Here is a 22826-nt window from a genome sequence, read left to right on the forward strand (position 1 = left end):
CTTTCTTTGAGGCTTGTGAAGACACTGCCCGGCTCCTTCCTCCCTCGTGGCCTGACTCAGGGATGCCCCAGCACCCACCCTGCTGTCCAGCCACTTCCTCCCTCCTTCCTCATCCCCTTGTCCAGCAAAGCTACCCTTTTTTTAAAAAAATTATTTTTCATTAATTTATTTGGCTGCACTGGGTCTTAGTTGGGGCATGTGGGATCTAGTTCCCTGACCAGGGATCGAACCCAGGCCCCCTGTGTTGAGAGCTGAGTCTTAGCCACTGGACCACCCAGGAAGTCCCAGCAAAATTACCCTTTAAGTCCTTCCCAGCAGTCCCTCTGCCTGCCTTCTGCTACCCCAGTCCAGGCCCCCATTATTTCTCGCCTGATATCTGCAGCAGCCACCCCACTGGGCCCCCCTCCCCCACTTCTCCCTTTGTCCCTGCAGTCCCTTCTGCTCGGAGAAGCCAGAGCAATCTTTCTGGAAGGTCTCTGAATGCATCGCTCCTCTGCTAAAACCTTCCATGGCTCCCCATGACCCTCAGCATAACATGGAAACTAACATAAGCCCCAGGAAAGGCCCAACCCAAACTGACTTCTCCACCTCCCTCCTTGGTGGTACTTTCCACAGCTTGTAGCTCTCTGCTTCTGAAACGGAACATACTGCAATTGTTTGAATTAGCCCTGTTTTCTCCTCACCCCTGGGCCTTTGCACGTGTTATGTGTTCTTTGCCAGGAGCCTCCCCACGGCCTCTGCCTGGCTGACTCTGACTCAAGCTTTGGGTTTCAGATTAGACCCTCTTTTGCTGCCCTCTCCCCAGACCCTGCCCTGCCCATCACACCCCTGACCACCCTGGACAGATCCTCCTCTTCAGGTCCTCATCATGCCCACACACAGGAGGTGTCTGGGAGACGGTTCAAGGGCAAGTGGGAGGGTCAGGCTCAGGCCTCTGGGGCATGTGGGCAGGGGAGAGAAGGAGGCAGCCTCAGTGCCATTGTTGTAGCCAATGTAACCCCCTGTCTCTTGGGCACCAACAGAGTCCCATGGAAGGCCTTGGGCTACAGCCACAAATTTAGGAGCAGCTGGAGGGCACTGCCAAGGACAACATACTGGTCACTGCGTCCTGCTCTGTGACAAGAGCCATCCTTGCTGGAGGTCACTCTGTCCCTTTCTCATCCCCAGGTCACAGAGGAGGAAACTGAGGCTCTGAGCGGTGCAGGGACTTGCTCAAGGTCACATAGTCCTGCCAGTGGTGGGGTAGGAACCCCGGATTATGGCTGCATTTGTCATCAGCCACCACCTGGCTGGTTTGGGGCACTTCACCTAGACTCTGCAGGCCTCCAGAATAATGGGTTTCTTAACTGCAATGACCGCTTTTCAGGGGGCTTGTGCAGTCAGCGCCCTGAAGGTGAGCATGATGCAGACACAGCTTTTGGAAGAGGTGGGTCAGAGAAGGGCGGTGACGTGGTCGGGGTCACAGAGCGTGGAGGGGTGGTGGGGGCCAGCTTCAGAGGCTGTGGTATCTGGTGAGATTTTTTTCATTCAGCTTCTCTCTGAAACGGCAGCGATCAGGGCTGGCGGGTGGGTGCGCTGCTCGGCCGGGTCAAGGGAGAGCTGGGGAGGCTCCAAGGTGTCAGGGCTGTGGCTTCAGGCCCGCTCTGGCCCTGGCTCTCCCTCTGCTCCCAGGGCAGGAGTGGGGATGGGGAGCATGAAAGGAGTGGTGGACACGTGAGCCACTCAGAGGCTGGAGCCCACCTTCCTGGCCAACTCTGTGGGGTCTCAACATAACGCTTCACTCCCCTGTTCCTGGCGCAACTTGGAAACTTTGGGGGTGAGCCTCAGTGGCAAAAAAAAAAAAAGGAATCAGCCAGCTCGTCTGCAGCTTGGCGCAGCCCCGTGGGAAGAGCACTGGATGAGGAGTCCAAGCTAGGCTCTGGCATGGCCTCCCTGCGTACCTGGCCCAGGCCTGCTCCCTCTCTGGGCATGGGATTCCTGGTGAAAATCTCTCACGTCAACCTAATTCCCCTTGATGCTCTGGATAGCTCATCCAGGGTAGGGATGGGAGTTCAGAACCTCGTTCTCTCCAGGGCCTCCTCAAGTGAGTAAAGGTGATGACCTGGTTGGTCAAAATCACTCACAAAGGGCCAAAACCAACTGCGGCTCAGAACACCAAGAAAACCGTCCCCACGCTTGCTCTCAGGAGACGTAAAACATGCGGGTTTAATCCCTGAGTCAGGAAGATCCCTGGAGGAGGGTATGGCAATCCACTCCAGTATTCTTGCCTGGAGAATCCCATGGATAGAGAAGCCTGGTGGGCTATAGTCCATGAGGTCACAGAGTCAGACAGGACTCAAGTGACTTAGCACATGCTCACGCTTGCTCTCAGTGCAAGAGAAGGCTTCAGACTGAAGTTGAGGGTGGCGGGTAAGGCGGTGTCAAGTTAATACCTTTTGAGAATTTACGGGAGGTGAGCCACACTTGCCCACCCACAGTAGTAGTCTGTCTTTTGGCCTGAGTGTCGACTCCCTATCCTTACTGCCTCAGTGCCATGATTATTCACATCCTGAGATATTGTTGGGTGCCTGCTCTGTGCCAGGCACAGAGGCTCAGAGGGGAGCCCACAGTCGGGCCAGGGAAGTTATCCAGAGCCTGAGAATTAGAACACAGTGTGGCACGAGGGATCACCATCCCCATTTGCCAGATGGGGAATCTGAGGCTTAGAGAAAGGGGCGCTGAGCTGGGAGCTGGAATTCAATGCCTCCACAGTCTCCTACAAACCACACAGGAGCTTGGCAACCCTCAGGAGGCTTGTGGACCCCTTGGCAGGGCCCACAAGAGGTCACACAGTGGTGCCTGTCTGTGCGCCTCTTGCTGCCTCCATTTCAGCTTCTGGGAGGTACAGGGCTGCCGTTAGCCACAGGGCCTTTGCACATGCCTGGACTTCTCTCCCTCGTGCTGTAACAGCCCTAGACCATGTACCCACGAGGATGGGGTTAGGGCCAGTTTCTCCCATGTTTAATGGAAATCCACTCCAGTATTCTTGCCTGGAAAATTCCATAGACAGAGGATCCTGGCAGGCTACAGTCCATGGGGTTGCAAAGAGTTGGACATGACTGAAGAGACTGAGCATACATGCATGCATGCACCCATAAAACCATCACTACTGTCAAGACAGTGAACACATCCACCACCCTTCAAAACTTTTCCTGTGCCCCTGTGGGACCTCCCAGCACCCAGAGTCCCCAGGCAAACACAGAGCTGCTTTGTCACTATAGGTCAGTTGGCACTTTCTAGAATGTTTCTAGAAATGGAGCCACACAGGATGCGCTCTGTGTCTCCTGGCTCCTTTCACTCAGCATCACGACCTTGAGATTCCTGCCCGTTGCTGCAGCATCGGCAGTTCATTTCTTCTTACTGTTACCGAGTCCTGTTCTCTGGTAGGGATGCCCAGGACCTGTGGAGCCACTCTCTAGCCAATGCATATTTGGGTTGGTTCCAGTTTTGCCTGTTACAAATGCAGCTGCGGTGAACATTCGTGTCCAAGTCCGCGTGGACCTAAGTTTTCCTTTCTCTGGGATAAATGCCTAGGAGGGGAATGGCCTGACCATATGGAAGGTGTATGCTCCACTTTTGAAAAAGCTACCAAATGTTTTCCAGAGTGCTTGAACCATTTTACACTCCCATCAGCAGAGGAGGAGGGTCCCAGAGGAGGGGGGGACTGGAACCCCGGCTCAGCCCACTAGAGCTTGTGTCCCTCACTTCCAGGCCCCAGACCTCCAGGACCGTCTGTCTCAGCTGGCCTTGCGCCCCCAGCGCCTCTGGGCTGCAGGAGAGGGACCAACCCCAGCAGGGGGCTGGGCTGCCATCTCGCCCTCCCCTCCAGGGATCTGGCTTCCCTTTCCAGCAGAGAGCTGCCTTCCCCAGCCCCCCCATACTCTGCCTTCCCTGGCCCCCCTGGACGACAGAGCTGGGCACACAGCGGGTGCCAGGCAGATGTCGCTGGGCCCAGGAAGCAATGGGCTGGACCTCCCTGGGTTCTTGTCTCTGGCTGTGTGAGGGGGCCTGGGGCCTCCCAGGCCCCTGACAAAGGCTCCTGGGTGGTGGGGGGAACGCTGAGGGTTTCACTGGGCTCCTTACCAAGCTGGTGAGAGGTGAGTGTGTGTGCGCGTGTGCGCGGGGAAGGGGCCTTGTGCCTTTGAGCACTGGGACAGGAGAAAGAAAGAACCATCAGAACCTAACGGAGGGGGGGGGGAGACAGAGACGAGGACCAGAAAGAAGCCGCCGAACCGAGGAGGGGCAAACCTCCCCTGCCAGACCCCAGGGAGGTGCGAAGAAGGCGGGGTGGGGTGCCAGAGGGGAGCAGGAATTCTTCATTAAAAATGAAAGCCCGCAGCCGGGCCCGCGGCGGCCGAGGAGCCAGGCTGCCGGCAGCTTCCAGCTCGCGGGAGCAGCGAGGCCCGCGCCGGCTCCAGCCGCCCGCGGCCGACCTCACGCGTCCTCAAAGCCAGCCTGTCCCACTTCCCCCGCCGGTTGCTACAGCAACTGAGCTCTGAGTAATCAGCAGCACGGTGACCTTTCTTCCCCCGGAGAGAGGGAGGGAGGGAGGGAGGGGGGCCGGGGGGGAGAGAGGGGGAGGAGGCTTGGAGGAAGGGGGGAGGCGGAAGGGAGGAGGGGGAGAGGATGGTGAGGGGAGAACAGAGGGAGAAAGATGAAGAGGAGGAGGGAGGGGGAGGATGGAGGAGCGGTGGGGGGGGGGGAAGACGGAGGCGGAGGGGGGAGGAGCAGGGGGAGAGAGAGGAGGCAGGCTGAGCGGCCGGTCAGAGCTGTAGAAACACTGCAGCTGGGGTCTGGGGCTTTGCGGGGAGGAGCTGGCAGTCAGAAGGCAGAGCGAGGGGGGGTAGCTGGCAGCCCTGCGGTGGGGGCAGGGAGACGCTGCAGAGCTGGCGTGGGGGAGGCCCGTGGAGGGGTCTGACCCCCACTGATTCCTACCCGGCACCGCCTTCACCCGACCCCCATCTCACGCCCTCCTTTACCCTCAGGCTGCCCCTTTCCAGTCGCGGGGCATTAGGAGAGGTGGACAAGTCCCTGTGTGCACTCTGGCTCCAAAGATACCCTTTTGGAGCGGCCTCGACTCCCCCATTCCCCAGATGGGAAAAGTGAGGCTCCGAGGCTTGACAGTTTCAGAGCCTTTCACCCTCTGTGACACCCCTCCCCACCTCCTCTCATCTGCCTAGGACTGTGAGGCAAAGCCAAGCCAGGGCCAGGTCCGGGATGAGTCCGGGGTCCACCCCCACCCCCGGCTCCCCCACTGCTCTGCTCTCTGGCCTCTGTCTTCCTGGTTGTAAAGCAGAGATGCCCGAGGAGGTGCATGCTGTCCAGGGAGGCAGCCCTTGTTAGGGAGGGTCCATCGACCCTCTCAGACCCAGGTATTGATCTGAAATTCTCTAAACACAGCAGAAGCAAGGCGGGAGGATGTGAGAGACCCAGGGAGCTGGAGGAGCTCAAGGAAGGGCATGGTGCAGACAGGTGTCGGCCACCCAGGGACCCCTGGGGAGTCGGGGCCCCCAACCTGGGAAGGGCTTGGGGACCTCTTAGTATCAGGTATCCTGCCCGCCCACCAGGGGCTCCTCCCCAGCTCAGCAGCCCTGGGCCAGCATCAGGCCCATCACTCGCCTGCTCGCCTGGCCCTGGGGACCCGCCTGCCTCCTGTTTACAGGCAACAACCCCCCCCCCCGCCCCCGCCCCAGTCAGAGTCACAGCCGCCCGTGGAGTGGGGGAGGGATGACAGATGGCGGAGGTGCCATTTTAACCAGAGTCTGCAGCAGTGGGGGAAGGGGAGGAGGGACCCTCGGGCTGGTGGGGGCTGGGACCTTGCGTTGCTGCCACCTCCTGGGGCCTTGGGTCTCCATTCCTCTCACGGCAGCACCTCTCCCTAGCCCGAGGCACCCAGGCCTGAGGGGGCACTGACCCAACAACCATGTCACTTGGGCCACCCAGACTCCCATGGACTCGGCAGGTGCCCCTTGGGTAGGCTGGGTTGGGAGGGGCCCCTGGGAGGCAGTCTCTCAAGGCTCCATGGCAAGGAGAGTCCCATGAGCCCCCAGCTCACAGCAAGGACTCCACCACTGGCCAGGAAATGCCAGGCGTTGGCCGGAGTAGCAGTAGCGGGAGGAATCATGGCCCCAGAGCCCAACCTTTATTTAGCTCCAGGCTTCAGCTGAAAGCCTTAAGGCACAGATCTTGGAAGGGGGCTGCATTCTTAGCTCTTCACTGAGGCCTGTTCAGAACTTCTTTGGACCCCAGCATTTCATCTCTAGTGGTGAAGGGTCCTGGTCCCACCCCACCCACCTCGCTGGAGGTGAACCAGCCAGTGATGGGGAAGTGAAGTGAAGTCGATCAGTCGCATCTGACTCTTTGCGACCCCATGGACTGTAGCCCACCAGGCTCCTCTGTCCATGGGATTTTCCAGGCAAGAGTACTGGACTGGGTTGCCATTCCCTTCTCCAGGGGATCTTCCCGACCCAGGGATTGAACCCGGGTCTCCCACATTGCAGGCAGACGCTTTACCATCTGAGCCACCAGGGAAGCCCTGTGATGGGGAAGCAGATGGCAAAGCACACTGGTACCTCCGAGGCCCGCCTTTCCTAGGTGAGGAAAGCAAGACTCAGAGAGGTGAGGTCACTTGCCCAGGGTGACCCAGCTGGTAACAGGAAGCGCCACACTCTGGGCCGTCCAGAAGGAGGTACGTATGAAGCCACAACGTGGCCGCGCAGAGTGGGCGTTCAGGCTAGCTGCTGTGGCCACGAGCCTGCCTGTACCTGGGGCTCTCGACTCCCTGGAACACCCATGTGTGCAGCCAGTCCTTCGCACGCGGGATGCTCATTCTACAGCAAGCCTGTGGGCCATCATTTGGTTCCCGTGGAGATAATAGCAAGGGCGGCTGTGCCACTCTGAGCCCAGTCCCCGGCCCCTCGCTGGGCAGAGCAGCCACACGTGTTTTGTCATAGGAAGCTCCGAGGCACCTTCCCTGGTGGCTGCTGCTCTCCCTGTTTTCAGGTGAGGAAAGTGAGGCTCAGAGAAGTGTGTTGACTTGCCTCAGGTCCCCACCACACTGAGTGCCAGAGCTGGAATTGGAATCCACTTCTTGATCTCAGAGATGACCTCATAACCCCCGCCCGAATCAGCCAGGCTCAGCCAGACTCAGGGGTGTGGGTGCTGCCCATGATGGACTTGCCTGTAAACCAGAATTCCCTTGAGCTCATTAGGAAATGTCGATGGAAACTGCACAGAAGTTCCCCTGTGGGCACAGGAAAGAGGAAGCTCATCACAGGACAGGCACAGAACAGGGTGAGACTGGTCAGTAGGGCTGGAGAGGCCATGGTGCCATGGGGTACTCACAGCCCAGGGATCTTTTCTCATCCCTGGGTAGTGGTGGTGGGGCAGGGAGTGGGGAGCAGGGACCATTGCCCCTTCAGGCAGATAAGGAAGCTGAAGTCCAAAAAGGTCAGATGATTACTACAAGCCCCAGTGATTCCCATTAGGGTGAGAATCAGGGCAAAGGCAAGATTCCCAACCCCCAACCAGTTACCACTGCTGCCTCTGTCCACCCCCTCACCCATCCTCCGTCCTCCTCTCTCCATCTTCCCATCCATGCCCTCATCTGTGGATCTCTCCACCCAGCTACCATCCATCCACTCACCCACCTACCCACTCATTCATCCATCTGCCCATCCATCCACCCACCCATCCATCCATGAACCCATTCACTTGTCCATCTTCCCAACTACACCTCCATCCACCACTCATCCATCCACCCATCTTACATCTATCCATCCTGTCCGCTCACCTACCCACTCCTGCATAAACCCATTCACCCATCCGTCTTCCCATCTATGCATCCAGCGCTTTGCCCACCCACCCACCCACTCATCTATCCATCATCTGTCCATCCACCCACACATTCACCCATCCATCCATCCATCCATTCATCTACCCATCTCTTCATTTATCAGCTCATCCGGTCATCTAGCTCTCACCTATCCAACCACCACGCCCCATGTAGCCATCTATCCGTCTACCACTCACTCCCCTTTCATTCATCTATTCATTGTACTTTGCTGTTGTTCAGTCACTTTATTCTATAGCTATTCTGAGTCCGGTTCCTTCACCTTTCAGTTCTTAAACATATTCTTATGTGACCTGGACAAGGAAATGGCAACCCATTCCAGTATTCTTGCCTGGAGAATTCCATGGACGAGGAGCCTGGTGGGCTACGGTCCATGGGGTCACAAAGAGTCGGACTCAACTGAGTGACTAACGCTCTGTGAGCTGGGTGCCGATGCTGTCTTCTCTGTGGAAGTATACCAACTCCCCATCTCCCAGTTCAGCATAACAGTTGCAACTGGTCCCCATCAAGACCGCAGCTCCTGTGCAAGAGGTTCAAGCTGCGCTTCTTCCCTCCTTGCCTCCACTTGGGTGGGATCTGGCCTGGAGGTGCTTCTTCTCCTTTTCTCTTCTGAGTCACTTCACCTCCCCATCTGGGTATTTCAGTCCCAAGTGAGAGACCTCAAAAATGTGGAAGATGATTGAGCCACCAACATGGAGGTCACTTCCATAGCCTTTGTTGTTGTTGTTGAGTCGCTGAGTTGTGTCTGACTCTTTTGTGATCCTATGGACTGCAGCCCACCAGGCTCCTCTGTCCATGGGATTTCCCAGGCAAGAATACTGGAGCAGGTTGCCATTTTCTTCTCCAGGGGATCTGCCCGACCTAGGGATCAAAGTCGAGTCTTCTGCATTGCTAGGCAGATTCTTTACTGCCGAGCCTTGCCACTATGCAAAGCACATGGATCATCAGGGCACTGGGGACTGTGCCATGAGCATCAGTGTTGGCCAGGGGATGGGCCAAGACCCACCAGTCCCGGGACCAAGGATCAGAAGGATGATCGGGACCAGGCCACTTCTGCACCTGCCTCCAACCTGCTGTGTGACAAATGGCAACTGAAAACACAACAGTTATCCCCGTTCTGAGGACCGGAGTGAGACGTGGCATTTCAGGAAAAGGCAACAGCCTTTCAGCAACTCGATGGGGAGGTTTTTGAAGGGTTTAGCAGGGCTCAGCCTTTGAGGTGTACATTCTCTTGTTACTAAAATCTTCCAGAAAGGTCCCTTGATTCTGCTCAGGCCAGCCAACTAGGTATGAGCGTAATTCATTCATTCATCCTGCGTTAGCTGTATACCAGGACTGGTACTAGGGCGGGGGCTTCCCTAGTTGCTCAGCTGGTAAGAATCTGCCTGCAGTGCAGGAGACTCTACTTTGATTCCTGGGTTGGGAAGATCCCCTGCAGGAAGGCATGGCAACCCACTCCAGTATTCTTGCCTGGAGAATCCCCATGGACAGAGGAGCCTGGTGGGCTACAGTCTATGGGGTCGCAATGAGTCGGACATGACTGAGTGACTAAGCACAGCACAGGACTTGTTTAAGACTCTAGAAATCAATAACAAATATTTTCTGCCCCTCAGAAATGTGCTGACCCTCGTCTTGGGACAGAAACCACAGTCATATTGCATGTGTGGTGGTTCAGGAGCCAACTCAGTCCTGGGGGCTCTGAGGAGGGGTGTCAACTGGGCCTGGACTGGGCTGGCTAGGAGGGGGTCCCAGAGCAGGGGCACACTCAGGATCTGGAAGGACAAGTCTGATTGGAAAAGGGCGTTCGGGACAGAAGGAACGGAAGGATAGCCCCTGCAGAGCCACAGGGGCAGGGGAGGGGCAGAAAGGGGGAAGAGAGGACAAATGAATCCCTACTCTGTGCGATAGTGGGGGGAGGGGACACTGTACCCAGCATCCCCCTCTCATTATCTCATGGATCCTCCCAACAATTCTGTGGCCGTCATTCCATCCTCTTGCACATTTCATCGATGATAAAGCCAGGCTCAGAGAGGGCCAACAACCTTCCCAAAGTCACACAGCTTCTGCACACTGGATCTGTCAGTCTGACCTCAAAGTCTGGAGCCTCTGCGCATCGCCCCTTCCCTTGAACATCTCGCCCTCAAGGTGGAGGTGTGGGAGAAAGCGCCCCGTCAGCACTGGCTCTCTGGGGCAGCTAGGATGCTCGCGCACTCATTCAGATTAGCAAATATTTAGATTAACAAATATTTATCCCCTTCTCCTCGAGGTCAGGCCCCACACTGGCCTTGGGGGTAGGGCTGTGACGACACTGCGGCCCCTCTCTGCCTTCCTGGGGCTCCCTGGTAGGGGGAGGCGATGGGGATAGAGCTCAACTCCAGGCAAAGCCCTGCTTCATCCAGACTTAAAAATAAACCCAGGTTCTGCCCAGGCCCAAAGAGTGGGGGGCCACAAGCCCCCAGAGCCACGGCTCTGGAAGGCAGCAGACAAAGCTGTCAGCTCGGAGCAGGCTCCTCTCATCAGCATGGGGCCCCAGCCTCCCTGCTTAAAGATCGCCTCGGGCGCTCTCTTAAAGATGCTAACGTCGCAGCTGACATTTGGGAGATCCTGGCAGGCGATCAAACCCAAGCTGAAAAATCGGAGCTGCCGGGCGGGGGCGGGCACCAGGCAGCGGGGACCGGGGCTGGTTGGGGCCGAGGGCAACAGGGCTCAGGCGGCCACTGCTGGCTAAGGCTGTGCTTTCCGACTGGCCCAGTGCGGGTGGGGACTGGGCTGTCTGCTGGAAAGACCCAGCAGAGAAGGAGGGGGAATGCAGAAGGCAGGGAAAGAAGTGAGAGGAGAATGGCTATGGAGAGACTGAAATCTCTTAGTTCGTCCCCCAACTCAGGGCATCATCTGTCAATAATCAGACCAGCTGGGGTAAGAAAATCCACAGGATGAAGAGTTCTAAAAAAAGAGAGAGAGAGATAAGGTGGAGAAAGATTCCGGGTGCCAGTTATACCTCTGACTGCAGCTCTCAGAAATGGGTAATGGTACCCTACTCCAGTACTCTTGCCTGGAAAATCCCATGGACAGAGGAGCCTGGTGGGCTGCAGTCCATGGGGTCGCTAAGAGTCAGACATGACTGAGGGACTTCACTTTCACTTTTCACTTTCATGCATTGGAGAAGGAAATGGCAACCCACTCCAGTGTTCTTGCCTGGAGAATCCCAGGGACGGGGGAGCCTGGTGGGCTGCCATCTATGGGGTTGCACAGAGTCAGACATGACTGAAACGACTTAGCAGCAGCAGACGTGGGGAGCAGAGCACTCTGGGGAGCTGAGAGGTCAGAGGGCGGAGGTCAGAGAGCAGAATTCCCACTCCACAGCTGCCTTGGACACGCTGGGCCTTCCGGAAACTTCCAGATGCCTGAGCCCGCCTTGTCTCCTTTCCCTTTCTTTGTATGCAGTCTCCTTTCCCGCCACCCACCACTGTCCACCCACCTCTACCCTCTCACCCACCTACCTACTCACCCATCCCACCTACTCTACCCCTGCCTCACCAGTTCACCTCTGTTCATCTACCCAGCCATGCCTCTACCTAGGTTGCCAATAACCTCCTTCATTCATCCATCCATTAGTTCATCTCCTCAGCCAGCCATCCTCCACGCGTTCACCCATCTCCAGCCATTCATCCATCTTCACTCATTCATTCATCCGCTCCACCCAAATGTCCATTCGTTCCCTATGCATCTACCCAGAGACCACTTCTTCAGCACAGGAGAGGCACAGCCAGCCCCACCTTAGGGGGTTCGGGAAAGACTTCCTAAGCTGAGACACAAAGAATGGGTAGATGCGATCCAGGCAAAATGGAGGAGGGGCCCGTGTTTCCCAGAGAGATGGGAGGCGAGAGACAGGGGTCTCTCAGGGGAACATCAGGTTGTGTTCTGGCCTCTGCTTAAGAGAGAATAGTTTATCAGTGAGCCCCGGAGAGGCGAGCTCTGAGGCTGGAGTGGGCAGGGAAGCTGGGCACACCGGCTCTGAGGAGGGGATGTGAAAGACCCGGAAGGCCAGGTTATGGTTCTGCAGCTGTTTACCACCGACCCCTTCAAACAGGCCCATCAGTTCCTGCAGCCCTTCCCCCACCTCTCCATCCTCCCAAATCCCAACATCTCATGGTTAGATCGCAACAGCCCCACACTTACAGGCGTTTTTTTTTCTTTTTAATATCTGTGAATTCTGGCTTCTCAGGGTCAGAGCCATGCCTTATCCATCTTGGTGTCCTGTCCCACGGTACTTCGCCAAACAATATATATCCTGCCCCCCAATCTTCCCCTTCTTCCTTGAGGGCACCCCTTCCATACACCCAGTCACTCTTGCCCGGAACCTGGGCTCCACCCTCATTCCCTTCCTCTCTCTCCAGTGCCACCCCCTTGAGAGTTGATCCCCCAGACCTGTCATTTCACCTCTGACATACCTTGAATCTTCTCTCCACCTGCTCAGCCACCAACTTGGATCAGAGCTGCAGTCTCCTCGCCTTCAGGCTTGCTGTCCATCAGGCCACATGCTGGGTGCCATAAGAGAGCTCTTTCTACATTAGAAATGTGACTGTTCGATTCTCCCACTTAAACCTTTCATGGATAACCTTGTCCACTAGATAAAGTCTTAAGTCACTGCCACTGCCAAGAAGACCCTTCCCTAGCTGGCCAGAGCTGCCTTCTCTGGGCTCCAGGTTCATCCCTCTAAGATATGAAATCCGTCAAGTTCATTGCTATTCATCTTGGGTCTCCATAACTATGATCCTGGCTCCAGCCCCTGGACGTCTTGGCCCAAAGCCTAGAAACATCCTGAGTCGTCAGCTCCCTGCTCATCCCCACTCTTGTCTCCACTTAGACCCCTCATTCTGTCTCATAGAGCCAGCAAGCCATCCCATGTCCTCCATCCCACCACCAACACCTGGTTGGCCCTCAGGTAAAAGAAAATATTGCTAAAAGCTGCAAGAATACTCCCAGACCCTCCTTCCCCACGACTGACCATTTCCATTTGTTATTTGTGCCTTAAACCAAAGCCAACTGCTTGGCCTCTTCTGTGCCTACAAAACACTTTTTTAAAAACTGATTTTGTGGCTACAGAAAATTTCCTTCCTGTCTTCACATTCACAGGAAAGAGAAAGCCCTGGCCCTGACTCAGAATTGGATTCTAGCTGGAGGCGTCCTTTCCGCGGCTGGCTCCAGGGAAAGGGTTTATCTGTTTGTTTCTTGACCTTGAGCGGGAGCTGAGGCAGCCAGAAAGAGGAGAGACAGGAGCTGGGAGGGGAAGGAGGAGAAAAGCTGAAACTGTGGCCCCAGAACCCTGCGCTCTGCCCCGAGGGACCAGCCAGGTGAAATTAGAAGAAAGGAAGGAGACAGGCCATGCTGCAGGCACCGCGGACCACAGAGGTCCTGAGGAATGGCTGCCTCTTTGGCTTCTGGTCCTCTGAGGTCCCCAGGGTGTCCCCATCCCTCATCCCTTGGAAACGAAACAAGCTAGAGAGCTGGAAGGAGAAGTAAACCACCCAAACAGATCAACTTTGCCATCCATACGGGGGCCAACTGAGGCTGTTACAGATCCAGTGCTAAGTGGTGGCCATCAGTCCAGGCAAGCGTGCTGTGCCCTCCGTGAGCCTGCATGCTGAGGACAGTGGCACCTACAGGGTGGGGGGGTGGGGGCAAGAGGTAACGAAATAAAGCAAAGCTCCCTTCTCAGAAAGGGTCTCCTTCCTGACACATGACTGAAATTTAACCCACACATGTATTGAGCATCTCCTATTTGCCTGGATCCTTGCTCTCAATGATCTGACCATCTTTTCTCCAATTAAACTGGGGGCACATTTCAAGCAGAGACCGTTTATTTTCTCCCAAATAACTTCATTCTTACTACAAAAGTAAGACAGGCTTGTTATAGGTATTATAGAGAATACAGATAAGCTCAGTGAAGATATTAATAATAAGACTGCTTTTAATCTTGTAACTCAACGATGGCCACTTTTGAGGTTTGGAGGGCTCACTTCCTCTCCTGGTCCTCCTCACCCAGCATTCTCTCTTGGAATCTTGCACGCAACAGACATGTAAGAAGGATCTTTTGTCTGACCCTTTACCTGTTCATTCATTACTCATTAATTCCAAAAGTGATCACTGAGACCTCAGTAGGTCACAGTGTGGTGGTTTACACTCTTTGGGGTGGAAAGAGATGTTTAGACACCAGAGCTCGTGTCTGCGCTGTGTGCTGGTGCCAAGTCGCTTCCAGTCGTGTCCGACTCTTTGCGACCTCATGGACTGTAGCCTGCCAGGCTCCTCTGTCTGTGGGATTCTCCAGGCTAGTGTCAGTATAACCTGAATAAAAGCTGAGGTTCCCCGTGGCTCAGTCTTGGCACTGAGTGACTTCATAGTCCAGCAAGTCAATAATATTTAAATGAGTTTTCTGAATTCACTTTTCCCACAAAGAACTTCAAAGGGATCAAATTCACAACCCTCAGCAGAACAGCCTTTTTCTTTTAAATTAATTTATTTTTAATTGGAGATGATTGCTTAACAATATTGTGTTGGTTTCTGCCATATATCAACATGAATCAGCCATAGGTATGTGTATGTCCTTTTCTTATTAAAAAAAAATATTTTTGGCTGTACCACGCAGCATGTGGGATTTTAGTTCCCCAACCAGGGATCGAACCCACACCCCCTGCCTTGGAAGTGCAGAGTCTTAACCGAACTGGACCACGAGGGGAGCCCCTTAGCAGCCAATTTGCTCTCACCCTAGTTTTCTTCACTGGTGGCTCCTGCAAGGCAAGAGACCTGGGTTCAATCCCTGGGTCAGGAAGATTCCCTGGAGAAGGAAGTGGCAACCCACTCCAGTACTCTTGCCTGGAAAATCTTATGGACGGAGAAGCCTGGTGCAGGCTACAGTCCATGGGGTCGCAAAGAGTCAGACACGACTGAGTGACTTCACTTTCTTTTCTTTCTTTCTAGTTTTCTTGGTAGAACCTCTAGGATTTTGCACAAACTCCTGACCAGTTCTGACACCAAGCTATGGGCCTTTGAGTCGCTCTGTGTTCTTTCTCTTCTTTCTCAGATTCTTATCATGATCTACGCTCAATGGCCAAACCCTTCTCCATCCTCCTGCGGACAGAGTAAGTGGGCAAGAGCCCAGATTCAGATCCAGATCCTGGACCCTGTGACTCATCAGCTGTGCGGTCTTTGGCAAGCCACTTGATCCTGTGTAACCCAAAGTGTGGTCCACAGGCTAGTGCTGGGACACGCGTTGTTTGTTGACACGATAGGGGAAGCATACAGGCCGATAATAATTTAGAAGTGTTCCGAGCAGTTTGGCACTGCCTGCATCCAGTCGTGACAGTGTAGGTGACAAAAGCTTGGAGTTTTTCTCCCCTGAGCTCCTTCACCGCGGATAGTTTGAGAAGCACAGACTTAACCTAGTCGGTGCCTCAGTTTCCTCCTCAGTAAAATGGGAATAAGGATGACCCATAATCTCATCAGGTCTCTGGGAGGAGTAAATATAGTTAATTTATGGGAGGCACTGAGAATGGTGGCTGGGCACTGAAAGCTCTCTTGATTTAAAAAAAAATATTAAAAACATTTTTTGAATTAAAATTTATTTATTTATTTTTGGCTGTGCTGGGTCTTTGCTGCTTTGCGTGGACGTTCTCCCGTTGCAGCAAGCCAGGGCTACGTTTCATTGCTGTTCTCGGGCTTATCACTGCGGAGGCTTCTCTTGCTGTGGAGCACAGACTCCAAGCATGCGGGCTTCAGGGGTCTCGGCACTTGGGCTCAGTAGTTGCAGCTCAGCCCGCAGAGCACACGGGCTTCAGTTGCTGTGGCTCACGGGCTTGGTTGCTCTGCACCATGTGGAATCTTCCCGACCCAGGGACTGAACCCACATCTCCTGCATTAGCAGGCAGATTCTTTACCACTGAGCCACCTGGGGAAGCCCCATCAAGACCTAGGTGTTTTTTTTTTTTTCCCCTCTCTCCCTGAATCTGGGATGGCCCCAGGACCAGCTTTGAAAAGCACAATGCAGTCAATGTGATGCTGTGGGACGTCTGAGATCTGAGGCCTCTAATTCACCCTTCCTGGAGTGCTCCTTCTTGGAAGCCAGCTGCCATGTGAAAAGCCGCCATAGTGTGAGGAAGCCCAAGAGAGGGGGAGGACAAGAGAGAGAGGCCAGTGGAGGAGCACTGAGGTGCCTGACCTACTGAGTAAGACTTCTCCAACCTTCCAGCCCAGCTGCCAGCTAAATGCAACTGAGTAAACACCCCCACCCACACCCTCACGCTTCTCTTGATACAGGTAACGTTTTCTGGTCTCGCACACAGTTGTCAGCTGGATTGTGTCTCCCCAGAGTTTGTACGTTGAAGTCCCACTGCTGCTGTTGTCGTTGTTCAGTTTCCCAGTCGTGTCCGACTCTTCATGACCCCATGGACTGCAGCACGCCAGGCCTCTCTGTCCTTCACCATCTCCCGGAATTTGCCCGAGTTCATGTCCATCGAATCGGTGGTGCCATCCAACCATTTCATCTTCTGTCTCCCTTTTCTCCTTCTGCCTTCAGCCTTTCCCAGGATATTCTAGACATTTCTCTTTCTCAAGGTCTTCAACTAAAACCACAAGTGCTGTATAGTATCCGCTTTGTAAAGCTATTATAGGCAAGAAGCCTCCTAAATGTTTCCCACTGAATAACTCGTGCTAACTCACTTCAGCGGTGTCCTACTCTCTGTGACCCTATGGACCAGAGTCCGTCAGGCTCCTCTGTCCATGGGATTCTCCAGGCAAGGATACTTGAGTGGGTTGCCGTGCTCTCCTCCAGGGGATTTTCCCAACACAGGGGTCCAATCCATGTCTCTTAGGTCTCCTTCATTGGCAGGTGACTTCTTTACCACTAGGGCCACGTGGGAAGCCCCGCTGTATAAGGTGGGTAGCCATGCTTCCCACCTCTAATAACTGACTCATCACCTGTTACCTACTCCAGGGTGAGGGCTACAACTCTTCCTTGTCTCCAGTACTTCTAGGGACCAGTTTCTGTATTTGTCAGATTTTGCTAGGTTATGCTACACAACAAATATCCCTTAAATATCAGTAGATTACCATGGGAAAGGTTTATTTTCATTCAGGTTTAATGTTGGCCACAGTTTGCTTGTCCCTCTGCTTCACATGCCATCTTTTAAAAAGATATTTATTTATTTATTTTACTTGGCCGCCCTGGAGCCATTTATCTAGTTGTGGCACGGAGGAGCTTTAGTTGCGGCATGTGGGATCTATTTCCCTGGCCAGGGATCAAACCCGGGCCCCCTGCATTGGGAATGCAGAGTCTTAGCCACTGGGCCACCAGGGCAGTCCCACACATGCCTGGTGTGGGTTGTGTGTTATATGTTGTATGTGTGATGTGTGCTGCATGTGTGCATATGGTGTGTGCTGTGTGTGGCTTCAGAGCAATTCACATGACCAAGTCTGCTGTGAGTGTGCAAGTGTGTGAAAGTTGCCCTGCCCATAGGAAGGCACCGTGGGTCACTGACCGTGTCGGGGAGATGTCACCTTCTCGGGGCCCAGGATCACTGGAAACAATGGCACCACCTGCCTCGAGACTTAGCCCTGGTTAAGATTTACCAGACGTGGGGCCGGGGCCAGCAACCTCACATCCTTACTCACTTATCATCATCATTTGTGGTTATGCAGTCACTGAGCCATGTCTGAGTCTTTGCGGCCCCATGGACTGCAGCTTACCAGGCTTCCCTGTCCTTTACCATCTCCCTGAGCTTGCTCTAACTCATATCCATTGACTCGGTGATGCCATCCAACCATCTCCTCCTCTGTTACCCACTTCTCCTCCTGCCTTCAATCTTTCCCAGCATCAGGGTCTTTTCCAACGAGTCACTTCTTCACATCAGGTGGACAAAGTATTGGAGCTTCAGCTTCAGCATCATAGCCCTATTTTATAGATAAAAAAACTGAGGACTTGAGAGGGGAAGAGATCTGATCACTGTCTAGTATGATAAACACGATCTATGAACATACTTTGAAGAACCCCCAAGGGTCTACACGCATATGGGGTCTTACTCCCATCACGTCCCTTCTTGGCAGCCATGGTGAGAAATTGCTTGGTGAGAGGGGGCTGGTTCAGGATGAGGCATGAACACGAGTGTTAGCCGTGACAGCGTTCTGTTGGCATAGGGTGCTGTGAGCCAGCTGTGCCCCCTGCCAGGGTGTCAGAAGAGCCCTTTCCTTGGGGAGCCTACACCTCACCTTTCAGCTCCTCTCCACTTGGTTCAACCTGCTCTGCAAATCTAGGAATTCCCACCAGAGCCATGCAGGGTTGGGGGGATAGGGGCAAATGGTTTATGTCAATAAACACAATGGGGGAGAGTGGGGGCCCCCCATTTGTGAAGAGTGAAGTGAAGAATCTCACTTCGTGCCAGGAGCCTGTGTGGTATGTGGATCTGTGTTGATGGCCCGCTTGGGCACAAGCTCCTTCTGCCCTCAGTGCCTCTGGGGGGGTTGAGCATTTTCTGATCCATCCGCTTTGCTGTTGTTGTTTTGCTTGTTTGTTTGCTTGCTTATTTGGTGGGAGCAAAGGAGGGGCTTAAACAATCTTAGGACTTCATTGTTATTATCCTTTTTTGCCCAGTTGGGGAAACTGAGGCCCAGAGAAGTGAAAGCAACCTCCCACGGCCTTGCTAACCCAAACACCACTGAACGTGAGGCCCACGCGGATCTGCGTTCCAGGAGGTTGTGGGGGGGCGCCGGGAGGGGAAGAAGTTAGGGAATGGGGTGTCTTCTGCTCCCCGGGGTTGTCCTCGAGCCTTCCCCGGCCCCTCAGTCAATCGGCTTGTCCATCAGCCACAAGGGAGATGTAGATGTAGCAGTGATTCTGGGGGAGAGGGACAGAGTCCAGCTTCTGAGATAATGGAGAGAGTGCCTGGTGGGGCAGAGGACACAAAAGATGCTGTGAGGATCTGACATACATGAGACACACGTGTACACACACCACACACCATATTCATACATGCAGCACACACCACACATGCCGCAGGCACACCCCTTCACACACACTATATATAACACACAGCCCACACACTCCATACTGAACATACATACCACAAACAACACACCATACCTAACACACACATACCACACACACACACACACACACACACAAAGGGGTCCTTTTCGTGGACCCCTTCACCCAGTCCCCACAATCACCCTGTGAAGTAGGTGCTGTCAATACCCCCATTTTAATGATTGGGAAACTGAGGCTCAAGGATTTGGAGCTTGAAACAGATGGACGTGTCATGGAACACAGGTCAGCCTGTCTCCAGAAGCCACACTGAACGTTCCCTCCGATGCACAAACAACAAAATCCAGAACCAAGACACACCTCCCTGCAGACAGAGCCCCTCCCGGCTGCCTTAGGCACCATCTGGGGCCACGAGGTCCCCCTCTGGGGCATGGAGGCATTTTGGAGGGGAGAGGGAGGCCGGGACTGGATGCCAGCAGGAGAAGAGAGCCCCCTCCGCCTGAGGGACACGGACCACTCCACCTCCTCAGGGGAGGACACAGGGAGGAACCTGACCCAGACCACCCAGACTGCATCCGACATCCCAGGACCCCCAGGCAGGAGGTGAGGGGCTTCCTTCCCCTGCCTCCATGAGGACTGGGGCCCTGGACCCTGTTTTCCCCGAGGCCGTTTTCCCCACCCAGCCCTGGTCCAGCGCGGCCCCACCAGCCAGTACCTAGGAAGGGGAGGGGGATCCTGCCTCCCCCAGCCTCCCTGGTCCTCCCTGTGCACCCTCAGGACAGCAGCTCTCTGATGCCAGCAATACTGCCTGCTGGGGAAGGCCAACCTGTTCTCTGCAGCCCTGAGAGGGCAAGACTGGACACAACCTCTGTGCCCATCCTTCGGGGAGTGGGCCTCCGCCTGCAGGAGCATGCGCACAAGAGAACACTCAGCAGCCACGAGACAGAGCGGGGTCGCCACACATATAAACCTGGAAGTGACAGTCGCTCAGGCATGTCTGACCATTTGTGACCCCCTGGACTGTAGCCTGCCAGGCTCCTCTGTCCATGGGATTCTCCAGGCAAGAATACTGGAGTCAGTTGCCATTTCTCTTCACCAGGGGATCTTCCCAACCCAGGGATCGAACTCGAGTCTCCTGCTTGGCAGGCAGATTCTTTACCATCTGAGCCACCAAGGAAGCCCATAGACCTGGAAAGGAGATCGTCATGTGTAAAGGAAAATAAAGCGCTAAACAGGATGTATGGTACTGCTTGGCTTTTATCAAAAGTATTGATATGTGCTTCCATTGACAGAAAAACCTGGAAGTCTTCGTGGTCAATTCTGGACACTGGGTATCTGGGGAGCTGAACTGTGAGGGGGAGGGAGGGAGATGACTACTATTTTCTTTACACCTTCTGCTCTGTAACAATGAAGATGGCTCATTTTGCTAATTAAAAAAATAAGCAAATAGTGGTAGGCGTGGAGTGGGGCATCCTGAGTGTCTTCCAAAGATACAAGAACTTCCTTCCCAACCTTGGTTCAGACAAAAGTGGGGGCTCCATCCACAGGGCTGGGGCTCTCTTCTCCTCTCCGGGTGCCTCAGTGGTGGTCAAGGAGTGGACTGCTGGGCAGTTTTCAGCATCACTCTCCTAAGTTGGGACCAAGAGGCATTCTGGGAAAACCAGCATAGTCTTGGCCTGGAGAAGCCTGAAGTCTTTGGAGTAAGACAGGTGGGTACATCCCCACAGAGATAAAAGCCATCATCCCATGGGCGAGAGGTGGCAGTGGGGTGGGGGCACCTCTCTGCGCTCGGTGCTCCGCCCAGATCTTCACACACATTGGCTCACTGACCGCAGTGCTATGGGTGTTCTCATTTTACTGATGAGGAAACTGCCTCAGAGAGGGGCCCTGGCGGGGAGCAGACCCAGTGGGTCTGTGCTCCAGCCTCTTCAAGAACAGAGTCATCCCACCATCAAGTCATCCCCAAGAGGCAATGGAGACACCGGGTAAGAAGAGTGGGTGCCGTGGGCACGTAAGGGGCCTGCTGATAGAGCTACCCCGCGGTGCAGTGCAGGCGTTTCTCTGGTCCTCTTGGGAGGTACCATGGGCTCCAGCTGAAGGTCGGAGAGAAGACCTTGGCTACGGTCACTGTACGGGGAAGCCGTGTGGCCTGCATGGGAGCATTGGTCCTCCTGAAGGCAAAGGTCTCCTTGCCCAGACCCCTGCCCGGCGTCCAGCACTATGCCAGCATCCAGCGTCCAGCGTCCCCGTCTCTGGTGCTGCACGGCGCTTGGCATCCAGCATGTACTTGCTACCCCGTCAGCCTCCATCCTTGTCCTGGTCTTGCCAGGGTGTGACCTTAGCCGTGCCATTCTCGTTTGCAGTCCTCGGTTCTCTATCTGGGCAGGGAGGGTGTTCCCTCGGGGTGTCCTAGCTCCCCTTGCAACCCCAACATTCTAGACTTCCCCTGCAGACACCAGGAGGAGCTGGTGAAGTTCGCGGGACTGGGGCAAATTTGGGGGCCCAGGCTCCTTTCTGGAGTGACTCACGAGACCCCCCCAAATGGCAGCCAGCACACCCCAAAACAGCAGCCCTGGCCGACCCTGGCTCCCCACCCGCACCCCTTGCCCTACTGGTCCTCCGTGCCCCTCTGTCACACCCTTGTCTCTGACTGGGGCCATCCCCCACCCTAGAGGATGCCCCGAGCTCCCTGAAACATCTCTCTCTGGCATCCCTTCCCCAACACGCAGCCCCACCGGCGGCGAGGTGAGCAGAGAACGAGGGGGAGAGAAGGAGAGAGCAGAGTGAGCGGGTAGGCAGAGAGGGAGCGAAATGCAAATGTTTTTTATCCTCCTTTCTTTTAAATGCTGAAACCAGCCTTGACAGCCTCTGAAAATAAATGGCACCGACTCGCTGGGATTTCAAATTCCGTGATTAAGGGCTGAAGCAAATACTTTTTCCCTCCCTCCCTCCCGCCTCCCCCGCCCGCCTCCGTGGGCTGATAGAGCGGCTCGCCGGGCCGGGGACAGCTTTTTGCGAGCCTGCCAGGAGCTCTGATACGCAGCCTGCCAGCCGCCGGCAGCGCTCAGCTCCAGGCTGTTTATCAGGAGCGCTCACGCCGGCAGTCGGGAAAGCGGCTTTAAATCCCCTCCCGAGCCCAGCGGGCCCCCTCCTCGAGCCTGCACGCCGCTCACACAGGCACATACACACACACACACACACGTGCACGTGTGCACACATGCACGGTGTACACACACACCAGCACCCATGCACACATGCATGCACAAAGCACAATACACACCCGTGCGTGTGGGCACACACGCACAGCACACACACACACACACACACACACAAGACCTGTGCACACAAATGCACAAAGGCATATACACATGCATGTGTGCACACATACGTAATCCACACATACACATGCACAAAGGCACCCACAGGTGCACACAGCACATTAAATGCATGCACACAGCTAGCTGGGTGGGCCTCTACTTGTTCTCTAACCAAATCGGAGGAAACCTGCAAAGTTGGGGGGTTGAGAGGAAGAGGGGAAGGAGGAGTCCAGTGTGGGGGGGTTGGGGGGGGAGGGGGGTGGAGTGGGTTGGGGGGGTGAGACAGGGGACCAGGAGAAGAGAGGTGTCCTCTGGGTTCACAGGTTGCAGTCGCTGCCTTCAGGTGGCTTCGTAGCGGGGGTCGGGGGCAGCTTTGACACAGCGACAAGCCGAATGTAGCTCTCCCTAACTGTTTATCTACCCCACCCCCTGCCCCGTGCTGCGACTCTCAGCTGCCTGTCTCCCTGCTTGCTGCTCAGGTTCCTCCACACTGATGCCAGACCCCCGAGGTCCTGCTCCCGCTGGGGGTCGGGTAGTGGGGATGGTGGGCAGCTCTGAGCTGTACCATCACAGGTTTGGATTCTGA

This window comes from Bos mutus, chromosome 11 (genome assembly GCF_027580195.1).
Source record: "Bos mutus isolate GX-2022 chromosome 11, NWIPB_WYAK_1.1, whole genome shotgun sequence".
In the NCBI taxonomy this organism is placed as follows: domain Eukaryota; kingdom Metazoa; phylum Chordata; class Mammalia; order Artiodactyla; family Bovidae; genus Bos; species Bos mutus.